This window comes from Sorex fumeus, unplaced genomic scaffold (genome assembly GCF_029834395.1).
Source record: "Sorex fumeus unplaced genomic scaffold, SorFum_2.1 ptg000054l, whole genome shotgun sequence".
NCBI classification, from domain to species: domain Eukaryota; kingdom Metazoa; phylum Chordata; class Mammalia; order Eulipotyphla; family Soricidae; genus Sorex; species Sorex fumeus.
Window position 1 is genome coordinate 42,706,255 of NW_026606111.1, and position 13,921 is coordinate 42,720,175.

Here is a 13,921-nt window from a genome sequence, read left to right on the forward strand (position 1 = left end):
TATGTTGCTCTTTTAACAACATGTTTTCATGTCTGTACATACAGCCATGCATGTGAGCATCTTAATTAATATTATTTAGAGTTGCATTTTAGTAATTTTTCAGAAAGCTCAGAAACTATTAAAATAGTAATTTTGTAAATTTATGACACATTATTTTATTTTTATTTCTCAAAGCAGCCTACAGAGAATTATATGAATCAAAAATATAATGCATGTATAAAACTTGAGGGAATGTGACATTTTAAAATCCTACATTTGGCATACGAAACATACATACAAACTTGTGTTTGTCTTTATAATTCATAAGTGCAAAAGATAGAAATTGTAAAAGAGACTCTATTTATTGTATATCCCACTGGCAGATTATACGTGGGATTAAAAGAAAAATGCTCTAAATGAGTTGCTGGTGGGTGTTGTATCTTCATAACTCCAAGCATTGGCTGCCAGCAAGCTTTAGAATTGAAAACTTCCTGAATCTCTTTTCATTCTCCTGTTTAGAAATGCTTCATTTTAAAATAATGTATGTGTGAAGAAAATGATAGGAGGATGAGAACTCAACAGCAACCCCCAAAATTCACAGAAGCAAGAATACTAAAACGTCGAAGCAGACACCAACCTGCTTTAACTGAAAAAAAAAATCCCTCAATTAAGAGGGAGTTGAGTTGATTGATAGTTCTCTGAGCTCTTCTTATTTGTGTTTGTTTCAAAAGTTTTCTCTGGTGGCATCAATAATTACTGGATTGAAAGCCTCTCCATTGCTAGAGTGTTTGTGAACAGATTACTAAGGAAAAGAAGATAGGAAGTCAAGAATTGGTAAAAGAATATAAATACTCTCTATGTTTTCATCTGCATATATACTTCAAATAGAACAGCTGAAGAAAAAAATAGAAAATTTACTTTAGTTGATAGTTATATATAGGACTAGTAGAATTTTTCCTTCACATGGATGTCTTTAAATGCACTGAGCCCTTCTTATGTAAAGTTGTTCTTGCACATGACATTATATCCAATAAATCTATATATTTTGTATTTAAATTTACCCAGAAAAGTGTCCATAAATGTAAGCATATATTCTGAAGTTAAGAGATTGGCACTCTGGGTCTATCATCTCCATCATTGTGACCACCTATAGGTTTTGCACACTTAGTATTTTGTCTCCATTGTAAATGAGATGTTATCAGTTCATCTTTGAAATGTTATCACAAAGATTTGATGATATGATTGCTTTAGTAGACACCTTATAATCATTGATCGAGTGAATATAAAGCACATTCCACAAAAGGTAAATTTTATAATGAGAATCAAATAGTGGTAAGTTGCCATCTGCTTTGTTAAAGGGAATATACATGAGACATATTAAATTTGATAACTGAAGTCATCATTCTGAGCATCAGTTATAGTTATGTACTGTAACACAGTCCCAAATCACCATACATTAGGAAAATGTGTGTGTGTAAACTTGCACAGGCACAAACAGCTCCACTTACTCCACTTTAAACTTTTGCATGTTTAAATAACTTCAATGATTATTTTTACATTGGGCTCGTGCGAGTGAGAGCACAGTAGTAGGGTGTTTGCCTTGCGCACAGTCAGCTAGGCTGAGCCGGGTTCGATTCCTCTGCCCCTCTCTTGGAGAGCCCAGCAAGCTACCAAGAGTATCTCGCCCACATGGCAAAGTCTGGCAAGCTACCCGTGACGTATTCAATCTGACAAACACAGTAACAACAAGTCTCACGATGGAGACATTACTGGGCCTGCTCGAGCAAATCGATGAACAACGGGAGGACAGTGACAGTGACAGTGATTCTTACATTACAATTTTGTTGTGGTTATGCTATTATAATTCTCTCCTATTTATTTTTTTAAATTTGTTGGCCACACCCAGCAGTGCTCAGTCTATTTCTGGCTTTGCACTCAGGGATCACTCCAGGAAGTTGCTCAGTGGTCCAGATTAGGTGTCGGTGATTGAACCCGGGTTTGTCATCTGAAGGACAAGCACCCTACCTACTATACTATAACTCCCGCCTAATCTTCCACTTTTACTACCAATTAAGTGATCAGTAGCTTAAAAAACAGATAAAATACAGTAGATATGTAAATAAAACTCACAGCAATATCAGGGAGTGGGGTTTTGGGCATGGGTCAGGAAACAGCCACTTGATCTCTGTGACCTTTTAAAATGACTGATTCCTGGGCTGACAAAAGCTCATCAGTATGGTAGCCAAGTGAAATAAAATTTGCACAGTTGCTTTTATTAGTGTTAGTTTAATGACTATCATATGTTGAAATTTTTAATTCCTCATTCGATTTTACTGCATTATGAATGCTTAGTAAATTATGGAAAACACCTCTGCCTTGTGGTTGTTTCCTTTCCTTTGGCTTTTTCTCTCTGTGACCAGTTATTCCATCTTTTGCTCCAGTACACTGAATTTCTTTTTATTTAGAAATTGTACTGTGGGACTAGGAAACAGTTCATTTCTTGTCAGGTTGGCAGAGTGGAACTTTTGTATTAGGGGTTGGAGGCAGGACCTTATAAAGTGAAACAAGTGAGTATTCCCATAGAAAGCTAATCATTTTAGTGTATTTTGTGCAAATCTGAACTATTCTCTATGTAGTTTTACTTTTAGATTTATTACTTTTGACTGAGACTTGGCCTAAATGAAAGTAATTTCTTATGATTTACTGTGCAATAGTAGATACTAAATCAATAATTGCTTAATGCAATGCCGATTATGTGCCAGATAGCACAGCGGTAGGGCGTTTGCCTTGCATGCAGCCAACATGGCTGACCCGAGTTCGATTCCTCTGCCCCTCTCGGAGAGCCTGGCAAGCTACCGAGAGTATCTCGCCCGCATGGCAAAGCCTGGCAAGCTACCTGTGACATATTCGATATGCCAAACATAGTAACAACAAAGTCTCCAATGGAGACTTACTTGGTCTGCTTGAGTAAATCGATGATCAACGGGAGGACCTTTACCTGCCTTTACCTTTCAAATTTTAACCCATGGGATCTTATAATACTCCTTTGAGAGAGGTTTTCTATTGTTGAGTCATTTTATAAAAAGAGAAATTATGGCACAGAGAAGTTAAATAATTTGACTGATTTCACATAAATAATAAATTACAAAACTAGGTTTGATTCCATGTTAAAAAATAGTGTTATCATTAGTTTATTCAACTAAACTTGAATTTTATCTGCATAGATCAGTTCTTATCTTCTATATGTCATGACGTAGTTTAAAGACATTCCTTTGATTAAAGTTTAACTTATTTGACATTAAATATTTTGACAAATTTTGAAAGAAGGCTATATATTTGACCTGTAATACATAAGTGACCAAACTAGAAGTGATTGTTTGTTGTTTGCGTGGTTATGGAATCATAGCACAAGTAAAATTGATTTTTTGTTACTATTTATTACTATTTTATCACTTATCAAATTTAAACATCACATTAGTAATGTTCATAGCAGTTCGTTGTCTGACTTCTTTCTTTTTGTGTCTTCATATAAGATATTTTACATAAGATTATAATTATAATTATAATTTATAGTTATAATGATAATTTATAAATACATTATTCTTTTTACGTATCAGATAAAAATGTGGTTTACTGAATTTTAATTCTTCTCAATACTTATTCTTTCAGCTTACTAGTTCCACTAAATGATCACAGACTATGTGAGTTTAAAAATTCTTGTTCTACTCTTTCCATTTACTTTGCTAAGCCTGTAGCACTAGGGAATATTAATAAAAGCACAATTTAACCTAAATGATAGTCTACAGAGACACTGATTTTCTCTTGTCAAGAGGAAGAGAAGGAAAGATAGCAAAATTAAGTTAGTGTACAGAGAAATAATTCTGATATTTAGTTAAAAAATAAAATAAAACAAACAAAGCATTGTCTTTAGAGAAAAAAAATGGTGGGAGTAATAGGATTACAAGTCTAGATTAGAAAGGAGCCCTGAGCATCAGATGATGAAAGAAAAGTAAAGTATAGATTTATGTTTATGGAGAAATTGTTTGATTGGGAAGCAGGAGTAAGACATTTGCTCCACAGTTTTCTGAGAGCAATGTCATCATGCCAAGACCTGAGCATTTTATCTGACTGGGTAGGATGGTGCATTTTTCCATCTCTCTCTAGACTTCTGAAACTTTGAATTAAAGAAAAAATAAGATTTTCCAAAAATATATGCTAAATTCTTCAAAATCTTATATGTCAGACTCTCTTGTTACTACATTAGAACTTATGTGGTTTTTCTCACGATTTCTTTTAGTCTAAATACCCTAGAGTAACAATTTTCTTTTTCTTTTTTTGCTTTTTGGGTCACACCCAGCCGATGCTCAGGGGTTACTCCTGGCTCAGCACACAGGAATCACTCCTGGCAGTGCTTGGAGGACCATATGGGATGCTGGGAATCAAACCGGGTGGCCGCGTGCAAGGCAAACACCCTACCCACTGTGCTATTGCGCCAGCCCCCAATTTTCAATTTTAATTACTTATAATTAGTATATGCATTAAAATTTGAATAGCATAAGTTAACTTCATTTTTATGTTAGTAAATTCGCAGCTTAAACAATTGTTGGCCAAATTTTAATTAATATACAACCCATGATACTATATTTCAGTATTGTTTGCAATAATCTTACAACTGTTATAAAACTCTTCCCACTGATTGTATATTATACCAAAAATAATATCAAACAAGTTCTTAAGTAAAGAGAAAATAATATAGTAAATTGAAGATAATTAGCACTTTAATTCAGTGACTTTACTTGATTAAATCTAGCTATGTACATAAACAATATTTTTCTTCTTTTTACTTCTGTAAATGAAATATATGTATATGTATATACACACACATATATATACATATATATATGTATTTGCTTTTTGGGTCACACTTGGCATTATCAGGGGTTACTCCTGACTCTGCACTCAGGGATCACTCCTGGCAGTGCTTGGGGGTCCATATGGGATGCTGGGTATTGAACCTGGGTTGGCCGCGTGTAAGGCAAGCACCCTACCTGCTGTGCTATTGCTCCAGCCCTCCCCAAAATATATATATATTTGAAATACTTATTCTTGGAATACAGTCTTAAAATTCCATTTGATACCATATTGTCAGATATCTTATAGTGCGGATTGCCAGAAATATAAGGAATTGGGTGTTTTGTAGACTAATTTTTTTTTTTATAAACTAACATGCTTACATCAGTGCAAATACCAGCATGGGAGTAAAGTACGACATTTGGGTTCAAGGATTAATTTACTAACCGACATGGAGCTACAGGTTAATATATATTTCTTTGTCAAATCGATGAACAACAAGAGGACAGTGTTTGACAGTTTGTCTTAAAAAAGAATCATTTCATCCAGTTGTTTTTGTATTGTATATTGATGTTCCTCTTTCATTGATTTTGTTTGGTACATCTATTTTATATAGTTTAAAAATACTTCTTCATTTAAAACACTGATGTACAATACTGTTTATAATAGCGTTTCATGCATATTTGTAACACCAAACACTCTACCAGATTGTCCACCTCCCTTCCCCGTTGACTCAGGATCCCCTCCCAACTTCATTCCCCTTATGTGGCCCCCAAATACCCACCCTTGGTAACCCCAGTTCTTATAAGAAACCCATGATGACTGAGGAACTTAAATAAAGTTACTATTTAACCTCAGAAAATGTAAGGAATAGTGTTTCTATAAAGTACTAAAATCAATTTAAATGTGTTTGTTGAAACCAGTCAGGACAATATGAAATAGTTATACTACCAGTCTTCTGAAATATGAACGACCAGCTCATATTTTATTCTCTTAGATTTTAAGATTTGTATTGTGTTTATATAATTTGTTCTATTTCTAATTTTTACCGAGAGTAAATATTCTGCTTTTAAAGTATCTAAGTATATATCTATATGAGAGAAATGGTGATTACTTATAGTTTTAGTTCAAAAGTACATTTTTGTGAAAGAGACATAAGGGGAGGAAAGAAATTATTGCTTATTATTTTTGGTTAAATATGCTTTAATTTCGGCTGGAGCGATAGTACAGCGGTAGGGCGTTTGCCTTGCATGCAGCCAACATGGCCCACTCGAGTTCGATTCCTCCGCCCCTCTTGGAGAGCCTGGCAAGCTACCGAAATTATCTCGCCCTCATGGCAGAGCCTGGCAAGCTACTCGTGACATACTTGATATGCCAAAACACGGTAACAACAAGTCTCATGATGGAGATGTTACTGGGCCTGCTCGAGCAAATCGATGAACAACGGGAGGACTGTGACATGCTTTAATTTATATAACTTTAAAAGTAATTATATCTCTGTCTAAGGTTTTGGTCATTTTGATCAGAATGTGTCTTGGGGTATTTTTATTCGGATTTCTTCTAGTTGGTACCCTTCGGGCCTCCTGAATGTGGTCACAAGTTTTCTTCAGCTCTGGAAATGTTGTAGCAATGATGTCTTTGACAGTTTCTTCTTCATCGAGGTTTTCTTCCTGTCCCTCTGGGACTCCAATAATTCTTATGTTACCCCTCTTGGCTTCATCACGATCTTCTCTTGCCATCTGTTCCCGAATTGTGAGTCTCTTTTCCATTTTCTGCTCTTTTCGGGAGAGTCTCTGAACTTCATCCTCGAGCTCACTGATTCTGTTCTCAGCCGCTGTTACTCTGCTGCTGAGGCCTTCCACTGAGCTTTTCAATTCGCCTACGAGATTTTTCAGGTCTGACATTTCTGATTGCATTTTCCTCATTTCTGCCTTCAGATCCTCTTGTCTTCTATTGGCATTGGTTTCCATTGTTTCTTTTAATTCCCTAAGCATCCTAAGTAGCTCCCTTCTGAATTCCTTGTCAGAGAGGTTGTCTAACACTACAGTACTGTTGGTGTCATCTGGGCTAGACTCTTCAATATGAATGTTTGGTGGGCTTTTGCGTTGCTTTACCATTGTGAGAGGTGTGGTTTAGTCCTTCACATTCAGTGTTACTATTCTGCTTGATATGCAGTGTGAGTTAAGATAGGCTTATGAGTTATTGGCAACTGTATTTCTAGTGGCTGAGCTAAAATAGAGAAGTTTCCGAATGGCAAAAAAGCACATGAGAAAATGCTCTACATCATTAATCATCAGGGAGATGCAGATCAAAACCACAATGAGATACCATCTCACACCTCAGAGACTGGCCCACATTCAAAAGAACAAAAGCAACCGATGCTGGCGTGGATGTGGCGAGAAAGGGACACTCCTTCACTGTTGGTGGGAATGTCCACTGGTTCAGCTCTTCTGGAAAACAATATGGACGATTCTCAAAAAATTAGAAATTGAGCTCCCATTTGACCCAGCAATACCACTCCTGGGAATATATCCCAGAGAGGCAAAAATGTATAGTCGAAGTGACATCTGCACTTGTTTGTTCATTGCAGCCCTCTTTACAATAGCCAGAAACTGGAAGAAACCTGAATGCCCAAGAACAGATGACTGGTTAAAGAAACTTTGGTACATCTACACAATGGAGTACTATGTAGCTGTTAGAAAAGATGAAGTCATGAAATTTACATACAAGTGGTACAATATGGAAAGTATCATGCTAAGCGAAATGAGTCAGAAAGAGAGGGATAGACATAGAAAGATTGCATTCATCTGGGGGATATAAAGTAACAAAGTATGAGATTAATACCCAAGAATAGCTGAGATCAGCACCAGGAGGATTACTCCATAACTTAGAGGCCAGCCGGGTATCCTAGAGGAAAGGGCTATTCAGATAGAGAAGGGAGCACCAAATAAAGGATGTTTGGAGGATCCTCCCAGGAGGGGAGATGCATGCCGAAAGTAGACTATGGACTGAACATGTTTGCCACTCAATGCCTCTTTTGCAGACCACAACACCCAAAAGGAGAGAGAGAACACAGGGGATTGCCCTGCCACAGAGACGGGGGGATGGGGGGATGGGGGTGGGAGGGATATTATCCATGGTGGTGGAAAATGGGCACTGGTGGAGGGATGGGTATCTGATCATTGTATAATTGAAACCAAAGCACAAAAAATTGTAAATCTACAACTTTAAAAAAAATAAAATAAAATAAAGGGGAAAAATAAAAACAAAAAAAAAAACAACAAAAAAAAGTAATTATATTTTGGTTGTTGCATAAAATAATAACAATACTGTCATTTTATACTTCCAGTATTACTACATCTTGCCTACAACAAAGCAGATTCCCTCTATATTGAGTGGACTCTTCTAAATAAAATGATTGTACAAATGTTTAAAATATCAGTTATTGAGGATACAGAAAATGAAAGTTTAGGCACTTCAAAGCATGTTTGTTGTATGAAATTACTAACATTTTAAGAAAATTTTATTTTTGTAACATTGACTTAAAACTCATTCCTTACGAAATTGGCAGATGTATAAAATGTCATAAAGGTACAAAAATGTTGAATAACATTCTTTTAATGACAGTGCTAATTGCATCAAATGCTTTAATGAAATATTTAAGTATGTGGCATCTTGATTAGCTGCATGTAATTACAACTCTGCTAACAAAGCACACAGGTAAATATGATCTGGTTGTTGAATTTAGGGAAGAAAGAAATAGTCAATTCCAATTGTGATTAACGTTGGGATGTGTTTTAGGAATTCAAAGAAAGTGGCAAATTCAGTTTTAGATGCCACAGTGATCATAGCAGAGAATTTGGAGTGGTGAGAGTTAAAGTGTAACTGAGGTGATTTTTTTAGTTTAATTTAGTGGCTGAATTGATCATGTATCATTAGTCTCCTATTTTAACATTAATGATTTTTCTGCTATGTTCTTGTGAAATTTAAAATGTTATATATAAATATCACATATACAAATATATACTATTCAATTTTCTCTCAGTTACTTTAAGTATATACTTTAGTTTCAGAATAATTAAATCGCAGAAAGGTTCAATTGCATGTGAGAAATTTGTATAATTAAAGTCATAGACTTACAATATGCACTTGTCACTGTCACTCTCCTCCAGTTGTTCATCAGTTTGCTCGAGCGGGCACCAGTAACATCTCACAACAAATTCTGAGACTTGTTACTGTGTTTGGCACATTGTATACATCATGGGTAGCTTGCCAGACTTTGCCATGTGGGTGAGGTATTCTTGGTAGCTTGTCGGGCTCTCTGAGAGGGGTGGAGGAATCGAACCTGGGTCGCCCACATGCAAGGCAAACACCTTACCCACTGTGCTATCGCTCTGACCTATTTTGATAAAAATTGCTGAGTCCATGTTTTTTTCATTTTATGTTTTCCTTAAGGACTCTTATTATTAATCATTCACTGAAAAATAAGAATTGGAATTCAAAACTTACATAGTAAAAGACATAAAGAAATATAAAATTTGCATTTAGCATATGGCCAATAAAAATTATGTTTATTGTAATTCTTCCAAATTTAAGGAGATATTCAGTGTCATAAAGTTTTACAGTCTAAATGTTAAAAGAATTCTTAAAGGCAGCCTTTTTATTAGAAATTTTGTGATATTATCAGAACGGATTCTTAAAACTGGAATTTTATTTTTTTCCATTAAAAATTTGCACAGTACACATAATTTATGCATTTCATATCAGCACATAGAGGCATAGAGACAACAAAAATTGTTTTGGATTATTTGTCATATCACTATAATTAGTGGTTATCATAGATTAGCATATAACTGGCTATTTTAACAAAAAAATAGTCTCCAAAATATGAAATATATAAATTTTGAAGAGAATGAAATTTATCCTTATTTTGATTTCTCATAAACTCATGAGAAGAAATACTTTTACATATTAGTATATTATACACATATGCATATTATAGGCATAAATATATACTTAGATAAAGTACACTAATGTAATACATATTTATGTAATATAAATGTATGTAATGTAAGTAAATGTTTTGAAGGGTTATGGGTTTAAATTTATATTTTTATCTTGTGAGAATTTGGGCAATTGATATTTGATCTGGAATATACTTGCAAAATATAATATCTATATGTTTTGATTATAGGGATGCTTATAATTAAAATATTTCATGCAAACATCTAGGTCAGTCAACTCGTAGCAATGCTCAACAGTTTTAATACTGTTACTGTAAATCATGGCAGTAAATGTCATACATGTTAATATTTTCTTATGGCAGAAGAAAGTAATGACTTTTCCGTAATATGTGAATACCTTAATTGTATGATATAAATTTTATGTTAGTAATGTTGTGTAATGGTTCTTTCATAAATATATCCTCTTATATGTATAAGAATTGTAATAAATATATTTATATTTGAAATTAATCTATTTATGGTCTCTGAGACTTAAGAACCTTCCTACTCTCCACAAGATCCAAATTGAAGCCAATTCTTGATTTTTTGTAGCAGTAGACTTAAGGACTTCTATTGAAATATTTTCATAAAGGATGAAAATGCTTTCTTAGTTGTGCTAATAGTCCATCTCAAAGAGATTGTAACAACAATAAGATCCATATAAGAAGCATAAATATGATAGCATTTTTAGACACAGCTTGGTTATAGGAATATGATATATTCACAAAATTGCAAATTTCAACATGACAGTAAGCATAGAATTGAAAGCATGAAAGTGAAGTGTGGCCAGACTCAAAACAATCTTTAGAAAATGAATAAAACTTTTTATCTTTATTCTGAAAGCAACGGTGACCACTTAAAAGTTTTAAGTATGAAGTGACAAAATAAGGTTTTCCACTTAGGAGTCATTTGGGCTGCTATGAGATGCCGAGTTAAAAGGGCAAGGATCCCAGAAGGTAGATTATTATAATTGTCTACAGAAGTGATGAAGACAAGGATCAAAGTGATAGCAATTAGGTTATAGAGGAGAGTAGACCTTGACAGCTGGAGAGATATCTTTGGAACAAAGGAAATTATGGCCATGATTCCAAATTCCAAATGTGTTAACTTGCTAGGTATATGCAAGAATAAAGAAAAGGATATGGAACAAATGATTGGAAAGTGTAAATGATTGCTGTTAGTTTTTAATATTGTCACTTTTGTATTCTTAGACCTAGATTGTGGGGTTTTTGTATGTTTTTTATGGATTGTTTTGTTTTGGGGCCACACCCAGACTTGCTCAGGAGTTACTCAGAGTCTGCACTCAGTTAATCACTCCAGGTGGTGCTAGGGGTTCATATGGAATGCTGGGACTCAAAGCCAAGTAGGCCTTCATGTATCTGCTATACTGTTTCTCTGCCCCCAGATTGTGTATTCTCTGTACCATTTTTGTAGATAGTATGAACCTTGTATTTGTACAGTTTTATAATATCACTACCACATTCTTTTACTAAAATAGAGCTCTCTAGCATTGCTCAGGGGCCCAAAGGATAGTACTAAAATACTCAGCCACCTGGACCAATGGTTCTATGCTAATGTAGCCTGATGATGTGATATTGCACAGGTGACTTTGCAGTGTTGGGGTCTACCATATCTGATGTGGATGGGGAATCTATAATTATACTGAGAGATGCTTTGGGGCCATGCAGTGCTGGGGATGAAACTCAGGTTAGTCCTGTGCTAACTGCTGTAATCTCCTGCCCTGCGAAGTGCCTTCGTACAGGATATATTATGTAATATTTGTGATAGTATGAGATAATGAACTATGGTAAAATAAGAAGATGAAGAGAATTTGATTTCTCTACACATATGAATCAATACCCAGAGATTGAACGCATGAGAATTTGAGTAACAAGGAATGAAATCATGAATTGTAATTAATTATATAAAACTGAGAAAAGAAAAGGATGGGCGTAAGTCAAGAAGAGGAAGTATGAAGAGCTGAATGAGAGTTAACAGGGAGAGTTAATTGGGGTCTTGGACATACGGATGGTGTAGAGGTTTAGGAGGTATGTGTGTGTACATATGTGTATATACACATACACACATATACACCACAAGCCAAGGAGGACTGATGGATGGAAAGAACATTTGTGGTGAACCAAGAGAACATTGGTGGAGATAAGTTGGAAAATCGCATGCCTGAAACTCAGCTATGAATAACTTTGTAAACTGGGGTGCCTCGGTAATTTTTTGAAAGAATCTTTGTGTCAAGAAAGCTCACTTGGGGGATATATACCATTATTTACAAGGAATTCCTATCTTGTAGAAAAATCTCTGTGCTTGAAAATTTGCTAATATTGCTGAGAAAGCTAAAGAGTATTTCCTACCAATAAGAAATAGCACAGCAGGTAAATGGTATGATGATATTTACTTAAAGAGTTTAAAATTTGTTAAAAGGAAGATCACAACAGGATCTTACATGCCAATTTTCAGCATGCATTTTGTAAATGAATTAAAAATACTGTAAATACTGAATTTTATAGTGAGAAACTGACGCTGCCATTTTCTACGATGCGAATACTAACTTGTTAAAAGGTTTGGCTGTTTAATAAAACATATTATGATTACATTGTAAGTAATTTTTTTATGTTTGTCAGATTGAATTCACATTTTATGGTGATGGGGATTTTGAATGCATCTACTAAATTGAAAATTTGTAAGTTTTCCCGTGGTTTATTTCTGAAAGAACTTTAAGAACTATAATTTATGTTAAAGAGAAAAAAGAGCCCTGAATTTCACATTTAGTAAAAGTATATTAACTTGTCATTTGAAAATCACTGTACAAAATAATACATATAGTTTTCCATGTTTGCAAGTTATCTATGTCTGTACTACAGTTCCTAGTGGGGGAGTAGGTAAGTTTGGAAAAAGAGTTGGAGGTTAATGGTTGGCATCTTATATCTGACAGATGCAGATTTAAGCTTTAATTTCAGTTTTCCAGCGCCTATTATCCACAGTCCACAGTACGGTCTTTAATTTTGTTTGTCTACATTTCACCATTTGTAAATTGGTTACATTTTATATGTTATAAGAAAAATAGCACATCGGTAGGGCATTTGCCTTGCACGCAGCCAACATGGCCGACCCGAGTTCGATTCCTCCGCCCCTCTAGGAGAGCCCAGCAAGCTACCGAGAGTACCTCGCCCGCACGGCAGAGCCTGGCAAGCTCCCCGTGATGTATTCGATATGCCAAACACAGTAACAACAAAGTCTCCGATGGAGACGTTACTGGGCCCACTCGAGTGTTTAATTGCAGCAAATAAATGTTGAGGAACAACTGCATTCCAGGTACTATGTTAGATGCTTATGATGCTTCTGTGGATAAATAAGAATCCTTACCTTCCTGAAAGCATCATATGTCAAAAGATCCATAAAATGCCAACATAGATATTTAATAAATTATAGTTATAAATAATAAGATATAAAGTTTTGGGAAATTTTTATTTACCTTGATGGAAAGAATGATTTTAAAAGAATTTTAAAAAATTTCTTATGTTACTCAAATGAACTTTTTCCTCTCAGGTGCAAGTGTAAAATGAAAACTAACAAATAGGACCTCTTGTATGATCTGCTGTCATAGTAAACATTGTCACTGTCATTGCATTTTTAAAGTGAAAGTACTTTCATATTCCTTTGTTTTCAACTAGGACAGAGTTTTCATTATTTTAGGTCATTAGGGCTATATGGATCAAATCATCTTTTCATATTTAAAGAAATATTTTGCTCTCAAATGATTCAATAGACTTTTAATTATTCATTACCACAGGTATTTTCACATCTGCTCCTAGTATTATCATCTAAGCATCCAAGTCATATGAAAATTTCATGGTGATAATGATTGAAGTTTGAATTTAAAATATGACTGATTACTTTACTGTGGAGTCATTTGATGAAATAAACTACATAAATTTAAGATGGTATTTTCTGGATCTGTATTCATGGCCTGGCTTACAAATTTTCTGGAGAAAACATGACAGAAGCTGGCATGAAGTAAGTAACTAAAGCATACTCTAAGCAGTTTGCCTTTTGGCATTGATATGCATTTT

General features: G+C 34.7%; 1 protein-coding gene across 2 annotated transcripts in view; it reads left to right on the forward strand.

Moving 5' to 3' along the window:
- The window catches only part of NKAIN2 (sodium/potassium transporting ATPase interacting 2), an 838,713-nt gene that overhangs the window by 284,149 nt on the left and 540,643 nt on the right, over positions 1–13,921 (forward strand). The window lies entirely within an intron of this gene.